Source organism: Cricetulus griseus, chromosome 2 (genome assembly GCF_003668045.3).
Source record: "Cricetulus griseus strain 17A/GY chromosome 2, alternate assembly CriGri-PICRH-1.0, whole genome shotgun sequence".
NCBI lineage: Eukaryota > Metazoa > Chordata > Mammalia > Rodentia > Cricetidae > Cricetulus > Cricetulus griseus.
In genome coordinates, this window is record NC_048595.1 from 241,263,751 (window position 1) to 241,281,863 (window position 18,113).

Here is an 18,113-nt window from a genome sequence, read left to right on the forward strand (position 1 = left end):
CTCCAAGTAGCCCAGCATGGAGAAAGATGACACTTGACCAGCAGAGAAGACTTTGCCAAACCTTAGATTTAAAATCTGTTAACAGGACCATGATAGTGGAACCCAGTATTGAGCAAGCCCCTACAAACTCCTCCTACTAAGCCAATACCTGAAAACTGAGTTTCTGCAACCATCAGTCAGAAAGCAACATGCATCTGTGGTCCTTCTCCAACCATAGGCAGCAGGATAGGGAACAGGACTCCACCCACTGGGAAAGAAGACATATAGCTAAATACAGGGATTTGTTTCAGAGCCTAGTCTCAAGCCCACTACAAATAAGACCAAGTACCCAATAAAAATTAGAAGCCTCATATCCATGCAGAGGTCACATACAGAGCCTTCAGACCAAATCAAGCATCAAGTCAAACCTGTTTACCTTCAAGGAGTTTCTGTCACACAGGTTCCTTATTAAGGTCAGGCAGCCTAGTAACAACCACTACTTCTAACATAGTCCAGGTCTTTGAAACTATGAGACTCAAATGTAACTCAGTGTCGATTAGGAGGCTGGAGGAACCATTTCTACTCCTCAGCCTTAAGCCACAAATGCATCATCATCCAGCTACTGCTCCAGATTGAGGACTAGAACTGCTGTGTCACAGACAGAGATCTGTGCCCCAAAGGGAAAAAAATGACTTTGAGGCTATGTGGTTCCTGGCTATGGTAAGTGTTTGGGTGTACTCCTGAGTCTGACCCAAGTAGTTTCTGACTTCAGTGCAGCTGGGCAAAGGTCTGTCTCTCAAGTACTCCTTAAGCCCAGACAGCACAGCAGGATCCATGACTCCATTTACAGGTTGTGACAGGGTTTTAGGCATAAAATTTTGTCTTGCAACTTGGCACCTAGATGGTTAAAATTAATACCTGGAAGATTTTAGTGGAACTCCCATTCTTTGGTTGCCATCTCTGAAAAAGATACAGTGCAGGGTAGGCTTCGTTTGCCTGCACATCCAAAGAAGGCACTGTTTTCAAGCCAACAATGCACATAAAAGTGTTGAAAATACAATTCTTAAAAATATCTAAAAATGTCTAAACACTTATAGACTACTCTGTGCTAGCTAACATTATTCCAACAAAATGAACCACATTTTCAGACTGGAACCCATCTAAATCAATGGGGGCAGTTCAGGTTTGTAAGTCTGTTCCAAAGAAAAATAAAAAATAACATCTATTCTTAATGTTATTTCTTATCATATAGGTGCTTCCCAGTAGAAACATCTCAGAAACAAGTTATACCTGTGTATACCTGGGCTCATAATAACTGTATGAATTGCCCATTCACAAGCTGGACACCCCTCCTCAGTCATGCCAAGCACAAAATGAGTGATTATTTTGTTCCAGACAATAGCATCTTCTAGCCCATTCACCTTCTGTCTAATGAATATGTATCCCAGAGAGAAGAACAAGTGGAGAAGAAAAGCTAGGTTAGGGAGTGACAGTAGAGAGAAGCACCAGAGGTTAGGCAAAATCCAGAAAGTCCATGAACAAAGCACAAAGCAGGTTGAGAGCTCAGATTTTAAAAAGAATTTCTGAATCTTTATTCTAAAAGTGAACATTCATTACAAAATGCATATTAAAAGCTGTCTGAGGTGTGACTACTTTAATTTCAGGCACTTTAAGAATCCTTTATTTTGCCTGTCTGCCTTATATTACTTCACATTTCCTAGCACTTTGCTCAATGCATTATACCTGGCATACATCTGAGGCTGATGGATTTTCATTGCAGAGGCAGAAAAATAACGTGTACTAAAGTATTGTTTTCTATTTCTGCAAAAATTTTCTATGAAGACTTAAAAATTCCAAAGAAGTCTTGAGAAACTTAGAAAGTTTGAGAACAGGAAATGTGTGACTAGGAAACAAAAGCAGGAAAATACATTCTTTAGAGCAGGGTTCCTAATGTCGAGCAAAAGCTGCTAAAAATTAACTGCTTTAAAACTGGAAGAGAATCAACTGACTTCATCAGGCAGAGATGGGCACCAGCTGTTCAGCTTTTTAAAACCCTGGACGAGGAACACTCTACTGGTTAATTCAGAAATTCATAGGTTTTCAATTATTCTAAAAAACGTCAAATCTGAGACAAGGAGATAAAGTGACAGTTGTGAAGTAGCACATGTCTCAAAATATGGGCTGTAAATCCCATGCATTTCCCAATGACTCAAAATGTTGAATCTCAAAATTTCAATTAAATTTATTTATATACAATAAAACTCCCCATTTAGCTACGCACTTTGAGAAAATCTGGTAATTACAGACCATCGTGTGCCCACTGTTATAGGGAAATCATCTAACTGCTCTGGGGTTTGAATGGCTTCACCCCTGGCCTTCGCAGCCATTGCCTTCTCTGGGCTCCTAGCCATTTGCTGTCTTTGTTCTGCTCTGCATTTATCCAAGTTTTACCAGCCTAGAGGTTCAGATATGCAGAAACAGGTAGGATTTGGTCTTTTGTGTTGGAATACTTTACTCAGAAAAAAATACTAATGTTTATATCTATCATTATTTGTCTCTTTTCTAACTGATGCATTTTACTAGGGGGATGCAAAGTTCACTACAGATATGGCACTAACACTAGACCAAAGAAGCAATTCCACCTAAGTCTGTCTACAAATTTTTTGGCATTACATCCAGGACGAAAATAAGGGGTTACTTACAAATCACCGTATTACTTACTTTTCTGTTACTGTGATAAAACACCATGACCAAAGCAACCTGTTGAAGAAAAAGGTTACTTGTTCTTACAGTTCCAGAGAAATAAGCATCCATCGTGGCAGGAAAGCGTGGCGGCAGGCAGCACACATGGTGACAGGAGAAGGAAGCTGAACACTCACCTACTTAATAGCATGCACAGCACAGAGTGAACTGAAAGTGGCCTGCACCTTGGGACATACTTCTCCTGGAAAGGCTAGCCCACATGAGCACCACAAACGTGGAAGGAAGTGTACAGATACCAGAACCTGTGGGCATTGTTTATCATTTAAACTACCATATTCACTCGCTGACTCACACAGACCTCATAGCCATATCATTATACAAAATGCATTTACTTCAAAAATCAAAAGTCCCCATTGGTTTCAAAACTCAAAGTCCAAATTCTCTTCTGAGACTGAAGGAAATCTCTTAATTGTAGCCCCCATTAAAATAAAAAGTATATATATTTCCAACTGTTAGACCTCCGGAAAACTCAGGTATCCGGGGTCCCAGCCCAGGACCGGGGTCACCCCAATCACCAGGCGGATTAGAAAACTTGCTGCAAACTGCATGAGGCTTTATTGTTGTTTAACAAGCTAACCCCATGTTAGCTCGGGTCTTTCACCCACCCACCATGGCGGGTGGCTAGCAAAGACACTGCGAAGCATCTACATAGAGATCTTATAGGACAGCGTAAGAGGAGTGTCAAGGGGTATGCACAGGCTCACGATTGTTGTGCCTCCAGGCTTGGAGGGCTTGCCCTGTGTTGATTGGTCAACTGGTTGTTATGGCCCATAGGCCCTCCCAGAGTGGTTGCTATGCTCTGCATGTCATTGCTGTGCGCTTGTCCATAAAGTACACCCAGAGCCGTAAAACATAGCGCCACCAGTTAAATTCTGATTGGTTCCTTGTCACGAGACAGGCACCTAACCTCTAGTGACTAAGGCAAGGTCAGAAAAGCACGTGTCCGGCTGTTATGGCTGCCGAAATGGGGGGCTGGTCCCTTCACAACACGGGATGGTACAGCATACACATTACTATTCAAAAACTCAGGAAAAGGATTATAGTGAGGAAATACTGGTTCAGAGAAATACCCAAAACTCCAGCAGGACAAAAAACAAATTCTGTAGTTCTGTGCCTGCTTTTCTGGTGCTCTTAGAGTTCTTAGATGGCTCTGCCTTTACAGCTCTGCTGCCTGCAGTGTACATCTGCCTGTTCTCACTCCCTGTGCGCAGATCTCCTTGGTAGAAGTCACATGACACTGGCATCTCCAACGTCTTCTGAATGCAACCTAAACTAGACTCTTAATGCTTCAGGAATGCCTCTTGGTGCCTTCATTTAGAGACTCCCCTGACATAACCTGAAACCTCAGAGGGAGACTCTATGATATTTTCATTTGTACACCCTCCACGCCTCTGAAGGCAGCACCAAATGGACCACATGACAAAGACGGCTGCCAGCTTGAAATGTACCCTTGCATTCACGCTTTTGGTCAGCAGAAATCTTTAGGTTCTTTTTGGGAAGCTAAACCGAATAGGGTCTTTCCCTGAGAGCACTTTCTCCTTATTCCAGTCAGAAAATGCTACTTCTCAATGGCAGTCATCCTAACTATCATAGCATCTCTTTCAGCACATGTCTGGGCTGAAAAAATCAAAATTCCTGTCCTTTTTTGTCTCCAGGTTGTAGGTTTTTTATTTCGTTCTGCCCTCCTTGCTCATTTGCATTGTAGATATGAATAACTCTTATGACGAACAACCACACCATAAATTCAGCATGATGCTATCTTTAGACTACCTTTTCCAAGGAAACCAGTCCATTAGAATTTAATTTAGTCTCAGGCATGATCTTAGTACAAGGGAAGAATGCAGCCAGATTATTTTCCAAACTATACATGAAATGCCTCGAGCCCAGTTGTTCATATTGTTCCTTTCTAAAACCTCTTGAGCTGGACCTCCACAGTCCACACTGCATTCAGAACACTTCTCTTGCAAGTTTGTACCTGAACAGCCATTAAAGCTCTGTTTACAGCACTCTTCGGGCTTTGTAGGTCAGCATTCCCAAGTTTTCTACATTCCTGCAAAAGATGGCAAGGTCAGATTCATCACAGCAATATTCTGTTTTCGGACGCCAGTTTCTGTGTCAGTCACTTTTGTGGTGCTGTGATGAAATGCCATGACCAAGGGAATTTATGAAAAAGTTTATTTGGGCTTACAGTTCCAGATCAATAATAAGAGTCTTATCATGGTGGGAACCTATGAGGGACATTTATCATTTGCACCACCACAAGCATGAATGGCTCAAAGGCATAAAGCCCCCTTCAGTCGAAGTTGTGCCTGACAACACATGCATTGCTACAGCTCACTACAAAATGTAGGCAGCTCTGCTAGCTGAAGCGTCTCCACACTCCAGCAATTGTTACTGCTTACATAATAATGAGGAGGAGTTTTCAGAGTCTTATAAATTTTAGGAGCTTCCTTAATAACACACACACGCACACACAGTGAGAGAAAGAGACGCACATATACACATGCACATGTAATTTAACTTCTTGAATCTCAAAATGTAGATACCTTGTTATATAAGTGCTAAGTCTTAAATAAGCTTGAGTCTTAAGGAACCCCCCCACCCAGAAAAGATTGATTTAGTTCAATGAAATGACTGCATACCTCTCCACCCCTTCCCCTGGTCCTCATATTCCTCCTTCCACCTTTTCTGTGAGATTCCATGATCCTTAGAATACAAAGCAGCACAGTGAAGAAAACAAGTATTTTGATGTCACAATGGAGGTAAGACCAGTATTAGAGCCAGAGTCGTGTTCTAGAGACACACAAGATTCTAAAATTAAGTGCCCTTTACTGTCGCATAGGGTCTTGATGCTCAACAATAGAAAGAGAAAAGTGTAAGGTCTCTCTGGAGGGAACATTTCAATTCAGAGAATACAGCTAGACAACACTGGCCCTTGTTTATTTATCCATTCAACAGTTGAAAGCTTTAAGATTTTTTTCACTTTATTAGCATTCACATATAAATCTTTCTGTTTCATATGTGTAATTCACATTTGGTAAATATCTAGAAAAGAGGAAGGACATGGGGTAGATATATTGATGGGGAATGTCCTTCTGTATGCTGGGAATATATGTTTCTCTTATTGGTTGATGAATAAATGCTGAATGGCCACTAGCCAGGCAGAAAGTATAGGTACAGCTACCAGACTAGGAGAATTCTGGGAAGAAGAAAGGCAGAGAAGCAGTCACCAGAGAGACCCCATGTGGCTACCAGGAAGATAGGACACTGGGCATTCTCCAGTAAGCCAAGACCATAGGGAGATACATAGATTAATAGAAATGGGTTAATAATAAAGACAGAGCTACCCAATAACAAGCCTGAGCCACCAAACATAATATTATGATATTATAATTATATATATTTATGAATATATATAATTATAATATCATAATATTATAATTAATATTAGCCTCTGTGTGTTTATTTGGTACTAAACAGCTGTGGGACTGGGTGGGACAGAAAACTCTGTCTACAATATATCTTTAAATTTATAATAGAATTTCATATTGTTTTATAAAATGGTTATTAAATTCATTTGCTTTTGTACCAACAATATAGGATCTCTGAATATTATAGATCCCTGCCTAGAGTTGATAATATCCATATATTTAGACTTATGCATTCTAATGAATGAGACATAATTTTCTCCTCAGATTTTATTGTTATTAAATTTAATTCATAAATGATATGTAAAATCTTATGAATTCTACACACTAGAGGGGACAATATACAATGTTTTGATCATGTAAATATGTGATGATTAAATAAAATTGAACATTACACTATATCATTTATTAATTTTTGGTTTAAAAAAACTATCAAAATGCTCTTTTCAAGCTTTCTGAAGTATATAACTGACCTATAATCACAACTTTACATAAATGTACTCTAGATCTTACATAATTGAATAATCACCTACCAACCTTTCCCTCTCCTTCCTGCCACTGCTCCTAGCCTCTGGTAACTAATTCTACTATCAATTTCTATGATATAAATTTTTTAGATGCTACATGTGAATTAATCACTCATGGACCCTGGGGAAAAGTGGAGAAAGGAAATTTGTTCATTCTCCCCCTACTGCAGAAAACTTGCCTTTCCCTAGTCTAACACAGAGAAGGGGGATCTTAGGAACTCACTAAACCCTACAGGCCAACATTGGTTCACATACCCATGACCCAGAGAGGGGCCCTCCTATAGTAATTTACATGTTCATGCACAAAGATGGGCAATCCTACCAGCAGGTGGAGCTACATCTCATTTCTGATTTTGTTAATTTGGATATTCTTTCTCTGCATTTTGGTTAGTTTGGAAAAAGGTTTGTCTATCTTGTTGGTTTTCTCAAAGAACCAACTCTGTGCTTCATTGATTCTTTGTATTGTTTTCTTTGTTTCTACTTCATTGATTTCATTTGATTATTTCCTGGCATCTACTCCTGCTAGGAGAATTTGTCTCTTCTTGTCCTAGAGCTTTCAGTTGTGCTGTTAATTCTCTAATGTGCCTATTCTCCAGTTTCTTCATATGGTCACTTAGTGCTATGAAATTTCCTCTTAGCACTGCTTTCAAAGTACCCCATAAGTTTGGGTATGTTGTGCCTTCATTTTCATTGAATACTAGGGAGTCTTTAATTTCTTTCTTTATTTCCTCCTTGACCCAGGAGTGATGCAACTGCAAATTGTTTAATTTCTGTGAGTTTGTAGGGTTTCTGCAATTTGTGTTGTTGAATCCTAACTATAAAGCATGGTGATCTGATAAGATACAGGGTGTATTCCAGTATTTTGGTATCTGTTGAGATTTGCTTTGTTGCCAAGTATGTGGACGATTTTTGTGAAAGTTACATGTGGTGTTGAGAAGAAGGTAATGTTCTATAGATGTCTATTAAACCCAATTGAGTCATACCTTCTGTTAGTTCCTTTATTTCTTTGTTAAGTTTCTGTCTGCAGTGGGGGAAGTGGGGTGTTGAAGTGTCCCAGTATAAGTGTGTGAGGTTTTATGTGGGATTTAAGTTTTAGTAATGTTTCTGTGGTGAATGTGCGTGCCTTTGCATTTGGGCATAGATGTTCAGAATTGAGACTTCATCTTGATGGATTTTCCTGTGAAGAATATGAAATGCCTTTCTTCATCTCTTTTGGTTATTTTTAGTTTGAAGTCTAGTTTGTTAGATATTAGGATATCTATCCCAGACAGATTCTTAGGTCCATTTGATTGGAAAATATTTTCCCAACTCTTACTCTGAGGTAATGTCTGTCTTTGAAGTTGAGGTGTATTTCTTGTATGAAGCATAAGAATGGATTCTGTCTTCATATGCATTCTGTTAGCCTGTGTCATTTTATAGGCGAATTAAGGATATTGATATTAAGGGATATAATGACCATTGATTGTTGATTTTTGTTAGTTGTTGATAGGTTGCATTGGTGATATTGTGTGTGGTTTCCCCTTTTTTTCTTTTCTTTTCTTTTCTTTTCTTTTCTTTCTTTCTTTCTTCTTTTTGGCTTTGGGTAATGTGGAATAATCTACTGCTTATGTTTTTGTGAGTGTACCTAAATTCCTTGGGTTGGAGTTTTTACTTCCAGTACTTTCTGTAGGTCTGGATTTTTGGATATGTATGGTTTGAATCTGTTTCTTTGTAGAATATCTTGTTTTTTTTCCATTTATCATGATTAAAAGCTGTGCTGGGTATTGTAGTCTGGGATGGCATCCATGGTCTCTCTTATTGTTTGTATAACATTTATCCAGGACCTTCTGACTTTTACAGTTTTGATTGAGAAGTCAGGTATAATTCTGATAGGTCTGCCTTTATATGTTACTTGGTCTTTTTCCTTTGCAGCTCTTAATATTATTTCTTTATTCTGTATGTTTGGTGTTTTTATTATTAGGTGGTGAGGGGGACTTTTTGTTTTGGTCCAGGCTACTTGGTGTTCTGTAAACTTCTTGTACTTTTATAGGCATATCCTTCTTTAGGTTGGGAAAGGTTTCTTCTATGATTTCCTAAATAAGTTTTCTGAGCCTTTAAGGTGGGCTTCTTTGCCTTCTTCTGCACCTATTATTCTTAGGTTTGGTCTTTTCATAATATCCCATATTTCCTGGATATTTTGTGTTAAGGATTTGTTTGACTTAGAATTTTCTTTGGTCGATGAATCTATTTCCTCTAGTGTGTCTTCAGCTCCTGAGATTCTCTTTTCTGTTTCTTGTATTCTGTTGGTTATGCTTGCATCTGTAGTTCCTGATCATTTACACTGATTTCTTATTTCCATCATTCCCTCAGTTTGTGTTTTCTTTATTGCCTCTATTTCAGTTCTCAAATCTTGAACTGTTTGAATTGTTTTCTTCACCTGTTTGATTTTTTTTCTTGGCTTTCCTTGCTTTCTTTAAGAGATGTGTTTATTTCTTAAATTTTTTGGTTTGTCTTTTCCTCCATTTCTTCCATTTTTTTGTTTTCAAAGTCATTTTCTTCTGCTTCATCTGATTGGGATTTTTCAGGTCTCACTGCTATAAAACCCCTAGACTCAGGTGGTGTCATGTTACTCTTTGTGTTTTTGAATGTGTTCTTATACTGTTGTCTTCATATCTCTTCTTCCAGTGCATGCACATGGAGCCTCTTCTGGAGGGTGTGGGCCCAAGTTTCCAATGACTGTAGCTCTCCTGGTGGGTGCAAGGCTGCCCCCAGCTCTCTGGAGACTTGGTGGGAAGGAAGTGCTCCAGGCAAGGAACTCCAACAGGGGGCGGGGCAAAAGAAAGCCTGGAGCTTACCTCTCCTGGCAGGTGTGGGGCAGAAGCTGCTGGATTGTTTGGGCTGCCAGCAGGTCTCTGGGGACCCCCCCCCTCTCTCTCTGTGTGTGTGTGTGTGTGTGTGTGTGTGCGCGTATGTAGAGATTTTCCTTTTCAGATTGTTCTAATTTTTAACTTGATCATTCCATTATTAAACTATATTTTGGATCTCCTTGAATATTCTGGATTCCCATCATTTAATAAACACATCATTTCCAAGTAGTTTCTCTAATTCTCTAGTTGCCTATTGACTAGTAGTATCCTTTCTTTTGCAAAAAGTTTTTCAGGTTTGCATTCTCTTATGTGTTTATGTTTCCTTTCTTCCTGTGCTTTAGGAATCTCATTCTAAAAATCATAGTATATTGTAGAGTCCTGAAGGATTTTCCTCAAGTTTTTCAGTCCTTTCATAATTGCAGGCCATATATTTAAGTACTTAATCCTTTCTGAGTTTTATTTTGTTTTAGTTTGGGCAATGCTGAGGATTGAACTCAGGACTTACTGCATGTTAACCATGTGCTCTATCACCAAGCTACACCCCTGGCATTAATTAATTTTTGTAACCAGTGAGGAATAGAAGTCAACAGTAACTCCTCTATGTGTGATCTGATATTCCTGTCATCATTTATTGCAAGTCTGTCCTTCATCCCAACAATGTCAAAAATCAGTCAGTTGGAGAAGACTTAGATATTTGGTTGTGGGTGTACTTCGTTTAGATGTCTGTATGACCACATATATATTAACATCATTGTGATCTAAAGACTTTGTTAGAATCTGAGAGGTCACATGTTGTAGAATTTCATACTTTGTTCTTTTTGCTAAATAGCTCTAAGGATTGTTTTTTATGATTCTAAATAGGTTCCAGTATTATTTTTCCAGTTCTGAAGAGACTGCCATTGATGTTTTAATAGGACTGCATTGGATCTCTGCACTGTTAAGTGGTAGGGATATTTTAGCAGTATGGATTATTCTAATCCATAAACATGGGATATCTTTCAATTTTTCATTTTGTTTCCTCATCAATGTGTTCATCAATTATTTGTTTCCTGTAATCATCACTCATGTCTTTTATTAAATTTGTTTCTAGATATTTAAGACATGTTGTTGTACTTATTGAATGCAATTACTTTCTTTATTTCCTCTTGTTTCTTTGTGAATTTAAATTTCACTTGTCTAAGATGTGTAGACCACAGTACTATGTGCTTTACATCATCCATACAATTTTCTCTGGAGCAGCTAGACATATTTTCTTGCTAATTTTGCTTTTGTGGTTACTATTATTCAGTTGTAACATTTTTCATTATTTCCCAAATTTTCTCTTTGTCCTATGTGGTTTGGTTAAAATACCTCTGGCTTTCTTCATGTAATTAATAAAATATTAATTGAATTTCACAACCAAAGAATTTTACATTATTCCTGTTTTTTTTTAAATAATGTAATTTTACATATTGACTTTTAGTTCTCCTAATTATGTTATGTATGTTTGTATCCTAAAATTACAACTATTTATAAAGTGTTGAAAGTAGACTACCTTGTTTAAAATGATAGGAACTTGAAAAGACTTGCTCATGTTCATTCATATGCAACAGATATTCACACAAATGTTAAACACAAACACAATATAATTTCAGAAAAAACTTAAGGTTTACACTATCATTACCAATGTACTTACCATGATCTTTTGAGTAAACTGCTCCTTGCCCATTATTTAAAATGTGACTTTTCTTAAATCTTGCTTTGTAGTATAGTAGTTTCTTTACATTTTAATCTTCCTTAGCATAACACTTTCCTTTTGAAGACTGAATCTATCTTTCATTGTTTCTGAAACAACCTATTTTAAAGGATAATAATTTAGTAATTTTTCAATAAAAGGAGGAGGTCATGTTTTAATAACAGAGGTCATGTTAGATCCTTCATAAAACGAACTTGCTTAGGTCCTGGCTTACAATAGAATTATGTTTAAAAAAAAAAACACTGAATGAGATACAGTAAAAATGAACAGATAAGCTGTTAACTAGATACAAAGTGAGAAAAAAATTATTCTCAATGGATTTTACACATAGAGTCTTACAAAAGCCAAATATTAATCTCCCTACAGAGATTTATATATTCAAAACTCTGACACTGGTGAAGGTTGTGGATGTCAGGAAATGGTGCTCTCAGAAACAACTATATTATCTAAAGCTTCTTATTGTAAGAAAAAAATGCACAAAGAAATAAGATTGAGTAAACAAACATTTGCTACATTTCACTTTTCAAAAAGGAGTGCATCCAACTATTAACATTGTTAAATGGATTTATTCTTACAAATACTTGAAAAGACTATCAAGAAAGTGTGCACTTATCAGTTAGACTATCTGAAGTAATTTGCCCTTAATGTGAACTTATGGGGAAGATTCAAACTTAATTACCAAGGAATGGGGATGTAGCTCAATGTCAGAACACTTGTCTCACATGGTAGACATCCTAAGTAGTATACTCTCTAGTATCTGAAAACAAACAGCAACAACAGCTAAACTACAACCTTCAGTGTATCAAACTACTCACCAATGCATGATTCTACTCAACACAGCCTACTCTGCAAAGCTACCACACTGTAAAGGGTGATTAAAGGGACAACATGCTGTAAGCAGTGCTTACAGAGCAGGTTCCATAAAGTGCCTGATCCCTGCCAGAAGAGGGACAGAGCTTCCTCCATAGAGCATCAGTCATGATTGCTATGGATTCGGTCTTAAAAATATAGATAAGGGGATTGGCAAAGACTACTTAAATGTAGTATGGAAATTAGAGGTTCACAATCCATATTTTCATTGTTCAAAATTATGTCTCTCATTGTCTGAGGCATCTCATGTGAAAGTACATATACTGACAGAGGGCTGATTTCCAAAATACACAAAGAACTCAAGAAGCTAGTCACTGAAATACCAAGTAATCCAATTAAAAAGTGGGGTACAGACCTAAATAGATAATTCCCAATAAAGGAATCAAAAATGGCTGAAAGACACTTAACAAAGTGCTCAAAATCCTTAGACATAAGGGAAATACAAATCAAAACAACTCTGAGATACCATCTTACTCCTGTCAGAATGGCTAAAATCAAAAACACCAATGACGGTTTATGCTGGAGAGGATGTGGAGAAAGAAGTTCAGTCCTCCACTGCTGGTGGAAGTACAAACTCATACAGCCACCTTGGAAATCAGTATGGTGGTTCCTCAGGAAAATGGGAATCAGTCTACCACAAGATCCAGCAATTCCACTCTTAGGCATATATCCAAAAGATTAACATTCATACAACAAGGACATCTGTTCAACTATGTTCATAGTAGCATTATTTGTAATAGCCAGAAACTGGAAGCAACCTAGATGCCCCTCTACTGAAGAAAGGATGTAGAAAATGTGGTACATTTACACAGTGGAGTACTACACAGCAGAAAAAAATGGAATCTTGAAATTCACAGGCAAATGGATGGAACTAGAGGTAACCCAGTCACAGAAAGACAAAAATGATATGCACTCACTCATATATGGATTTTAGACCTAGAGCAAAAACTAGCAGCCTACAATCCACACCATCAGAGAAGCTAGGAAACAAGGAGGACCCTAAGAGAGACACCCCCCCCCCGCAGAAGGGAAAAGAGACAAGAACTCCTAAGCTAATTGGGAGCATGGTGGGAGGGAAGGAGTTAGAAGAAAGAGAAGGGGAAAGAGTAAGGGAGAGGAGGACAAGAGAGAACAGGAAGATCAAGTCAGGGGAAGAATAGAGGAGAGGAAGAAAAGAGATACCATAATAGAGGAAGCCTAATAGGTTTCAAGAGAAATCAGGCACTAGGGAAATATCCAAATGTCTACAATGTTGACCCCAACTAACAATCTAAGCCATAGTTGAGGGGCTGCCTTAAAAACCCTTCTCTGATAATGAGATTAATGACTACCTCATATGCCATCTTAGAGCCTTCATCCAGTAGCTGATGGAAGCAGAAGCAGAAGCAGACACCCACACTAAACAGTGAGCTGGACCCTGGAACCCAGTTGAGGAGAGAGAGGAGTGATGAGCAAATGGGTCAAGACCAGGCTGGAGAAACTCACAGAAACAGCTGACCTGAACAAGGAGGAGTTCATGGACCCCAGACTGATAGCTGGGAAACCAGCATAGCACTGTTCCAGACCCCCTGAAGAAAGAAGTCAGTTTAGAGGTCTGGTTAAATTGGGGCCTCTGGTAGTGGGCCAGTATTTATCCCTAGTACATTACTTGACTTTTGGAACCCATTCCAAATAGAGGGATACTCTCTCAGCCTAGACACATGGGGGAGGTTCTAGGCCCTGCTCCAAATGATATGACAGACTTTGAAGATCCCCATGGAAGGCCTCACCCTCCCTAGGGAGCAAAAAGGGGATGAGATAGGGATTAGTGGTGGGCAGGGATAAGAGGGGAGGGTGAGGGAACTGGGATTGACTTGTAAATGAATATTATTTCTAATTTTAATAAAAAAGTACCTATACAAAGCACAGTTCCAAAGGAGAAACTTGATCATCAGCAATGATTATTTCCAGGTGTATAAGAAACCTGTCACAGCACTTTTAAAACCATAACTTTAAATATCTTACAGTGACAACCACTATTTATTTATTCTATGGTTTGATTTCTATTTTTAAGTTTTTATTTAAATTAGAAACAATCTTATTTTAGAGATCAATCCCAGTTCCCTCTCTCTCCTATCCTCCCATGCCCACCCCCACTGATCCTCATCCCATCCCTCCTCTGCTCCTTAGAAAGGGTGAGGCCTTCCATGGGGGATTATCAAAGTCTGTCAAATCATTTGGGGGCAGGGACTAAGCCCTCTCCTGTGTGTCTAGGATGAGAGAATATCCCTCTAAGGGGAATGGGCTCCCAATGTTCATTTGTTCACTAGGGGTAAATACTGTTCCACTACCAGAGACCCCATAGACAGCCCAGGTCTCCTAACTGACATACACATTCAGGGGTTCTGAATGCTGTTTTACTCTTTGATTTTTAAAAAACAAAATTATTCAAGCTAAACTGTCTCCTAAAGATTTTCAATGTGTTCCAACTTACTATTAGAGTTTTACCATATTTTTGGTACAGTTCTCAATCTTTAACTAAATTCAAATAATTACAACTGATTTGTGGCAAGCTATTAGTCTCATATTCACCTTCTGTGAATTTGACTTTGAAATGCGTTATTAAGAATTGTGACCAAAGGACCTGTTGCCCTCCAGCATTAGACGCTGATGTCTGGAGAGGAAAGCAGCCTAGTTATTTATCCCGAAGGCTCCAGATTTTATCAATCGTGCAGTCACAACCCCCCAAACCCACTCAATGCTTCCTCAAAAGCCTGAACGATCCAGATAAGAGCTTCAGCATTTTACCCCACAATGCCTTTCTTCCCACTGATAACTCTAATTTAGAAAATGTCTTTCCTAAATTCCATACCTGAATTTCTCTTCGTTGATGGAAAGTTGTACATAAAAAATGTTTTGTTCCTGTCTAAATAATGTTCAAAATAATGAACTTGGAATAAATGAATGTTTTATTTGTTTCAATTTTAAATATTTGAAAGCTTACAACTACCTCTTGAAGCAGTAAAGCCATTTAAACCTCTAAATATAGTAATGAGCAATAAACACACACAGTTTGATACTTAATAACCCATATGCACTCTCGTTTAAAGTGATTGCATCATAATGAGGTTTGCCTCATAGCAGGGGAAATGTCCCTAAATATATGTTGTTGCTATTTCAGATTCGAGTCAGCATTCTGCATAAGAATGTATTTGTAGATTAGAAACTCTTTGTATGCATTAGTTGTAAAAAATAATGTCACTTTTAGATAATCTTCACCCAAGCTGAGCCATGAGAAAAAGTTCATGAGGATGTACTGATCTTTTCTATCATTTGCCTACTGGAAGGATGCTTAGGCATTCAGCTCTGGAGCAATGAAGCCTGAAGGCCCAGAAAAAATATATCAAAAGTTCCAGACCCCCAGTCTTGGAGAGTACAGATGAGTGGTGGCTTCAGCAAGCATTTCTCTGCCTTGATTCTTTATTAACTTTTACATTCTCCTAAAAAAAAAATTTCTTGCCGTTTTATTTTCGCCAGAGGCAAGTATTCATTATGTCCAAAGTGCACACAATAAGTAGACTTGTAAGTAAAGGAGAAGTATCCTTTGGCCAAATGTTGATAGACACACTTTCTAAATAGTGTCTGCCCTACATACTTAGAACAGCCTCTTCCCTCAAAGGAACATAAAAGAGAGGCATCTACTTACAGTAAAGGATCAGTTGTCCTCCCTAACATAAAGAGAAGGTACACTGGCCTCTGGATGTCCAAGAAAAACCATTGAAAGTATGGTCTTAATGCAACAGGGTAAGAAACTCAGATGCCTCAGCCAAGGAAGATACTTGGTGCCCTTTTATAAGAAAGATCAAGGCCACCCTGTTTCTTAACACAAAAGAACTATTACAATATCAGTGCAAGCTTTTCTAGAAAGTTCTTCTTGTAAAAGCATCAGGGATTCTTACTGAGTGTGTTCTGTGACGAGAATTCAATCGATACCTATGAGATATGAAAAGACAATACATACATGTTACTGACTTTCAAGATCATGCATCAACAGAACATTCCACAAATTGTTCTAAGAAAATAAACAGAGGAAAATGTTTTCCCCATTAATAGTTTGAATTTCACTCATAAGGATTTTTCATCTTGTGGTCCTGAAACTCCCCAATGTGAATATTAAACCCAACTTCCAGTTGAAATAAGACAGAACCCTAGTACAGACAGGTTATAGTTACTTAGTTCGAATTTGGAGTTGAATTCAGTCTGAGTAGAGTCTTCTCTGGTAACCTCACTCTTCATGAGAACATGCCTGTGTTAGCTGATTGGTAAAACCTTCTTCTTGGCACTGACTGACATAAAACCTGCTCTCCAGGTACTTGCCAATGAATATAAACTTGACTCATTTCACCAAAAACAAAAGTGGTTAAAAAAAATAAAAAGAATGAGTTCTTAGTGAAAAAAGGAATTTACCTCGCTCAGTTTAAAGTTATAATTCCCTTCATTCCTCATAGGATTCAGAGTTGTATCTAGAAGCCAAGAACAGGATTCCAAAAATAAATTCAGATCTGTGCTTCATTGTGTTTTCCTTCTGCATATCCAAGTCACAAATCCATGCCCAAAGACCAACAGTTGTTCATTTGGTTCACAAGGGTGGCTAAAACATGTATGATATTGATTTTATCTGGTCATAACTTGTAGGTTTGAATTTCAAAAAAGGATTATCACCTCTAAGTCACAAAACAAATACTAGAGATATGAACTACGGTTATCTAGGAGGTAGCCTGATTTGTGCTGAACCTATGAATTATGGGTAAGGGACAGCAACCAACATCACAGTGACCCTCTTGACCCCTGACATGGATCATGCATTTAGGAGAATCATCGTAAGTATCATCTTCAGGGTTTCACACCTTCAGTTATCACATGGATGTGGGATTTCCTTTACTATCCCACACAATCCTAGCCTGCATCTTTGAATTTTGGGACATTGTAACAAATGAAATTGCTTTCTTCATCCTGTTTCTGGAAATCCACAAGCGCTGAGTTAAGTTTTGTCTTTGTTTATGAATTCCTCACATATTGGTCAGCTCTTTTCACATGTGATTCTTACTTAATATCTCTCATTTCTTTAGAATATTTTTCTTGTGATTTAAACTTCACAACCATTTAATTAGGACTGTCATGTAAATTACTTTAAGTTGTTAAAAATATTCATGTCCATGACTATACCTCATAAAAGATATTTTAAGCAATGAAACTGTTTGGAAGTTCAGAGGCTTCCCTAGGTCTTTCTTAGAAAGCTTCAAATTGCTTTATGTGTTCTTTTGTAAAAATTCTAGTCAGAAATCCTTTTTCCATGTTCCCACTCTCTGTGGTAATTACTGGTTTCTCATACCACATACATCCTTCATATTTTCTTCAGAACACAAAGATTTTTTAAAGAATACCTCTATGGGTTAGGCATCTTAAAACATACCCAACAGGTACAAACCGAGGAGTAATGCTGCCTTTCAAGAAGCTTTGTTGTGTGGAGGAAAGAATGTGTGCTCTATTTCAATCCATAGGGAGGCGGAGGTAGAGGTGACCCTTCTCTGAACTACCAAATCTGAATTAACTCTCAGAAACTTTCCTAGCCCTCCCCATGGCAACTAACAATTGAAACATAAACCATTAAGGTCAAAGTATGTGACTTGACTAGATCAGGAGATGCTGATATATCTGGTTAAACACAGTTTTGAGGTGTCTGCATGAAGATTCCCCACAATATTAGCACTAGAATCAGTAGACTCAATAAAATTAATCCATCTTTCATGTGAATAGACAAGATGCAATCCGTTGAGAGCCAGAAAAAGACAAAATGCAAAGGAAAAATTATTTGCAGACTTAATCTTCCCCCTTTCCTCTCTGAACTAGAAAGTCAGCCAATCCCACGCTGGAAAGGCACCTTCTCAGCTGGCTCCCTTGAATGGAGTCATCAGTCTTGCCTATA

The 18,113-nt window shown here is 38.1% G+C and overlaps 1 long non-coding RNA gene across 1 annotated transcript; it reads right to left on the bottom strand.

The window, feature by feature from the left end:
• Positions 1-3,737: 3,737 nt before the first annotated feature.
• On the bottom strand, positions 3,738-17,357 carry LOC107977236. The gene is made up of 4 exons (XR_004768410.1): positions 16,595-17,357; positions 16,087-16,120; positions 11,219-11,377; positions 3,738-4,792 (listed from the first exon to the last, which is right to left on the bottom strand). It is a non-coding gene; the product is annotated as an uncharacterized LOC107977236 (long non-coding RNA).
• Positions 17,358-18,113: the final 756 nt, after the last annotated feature.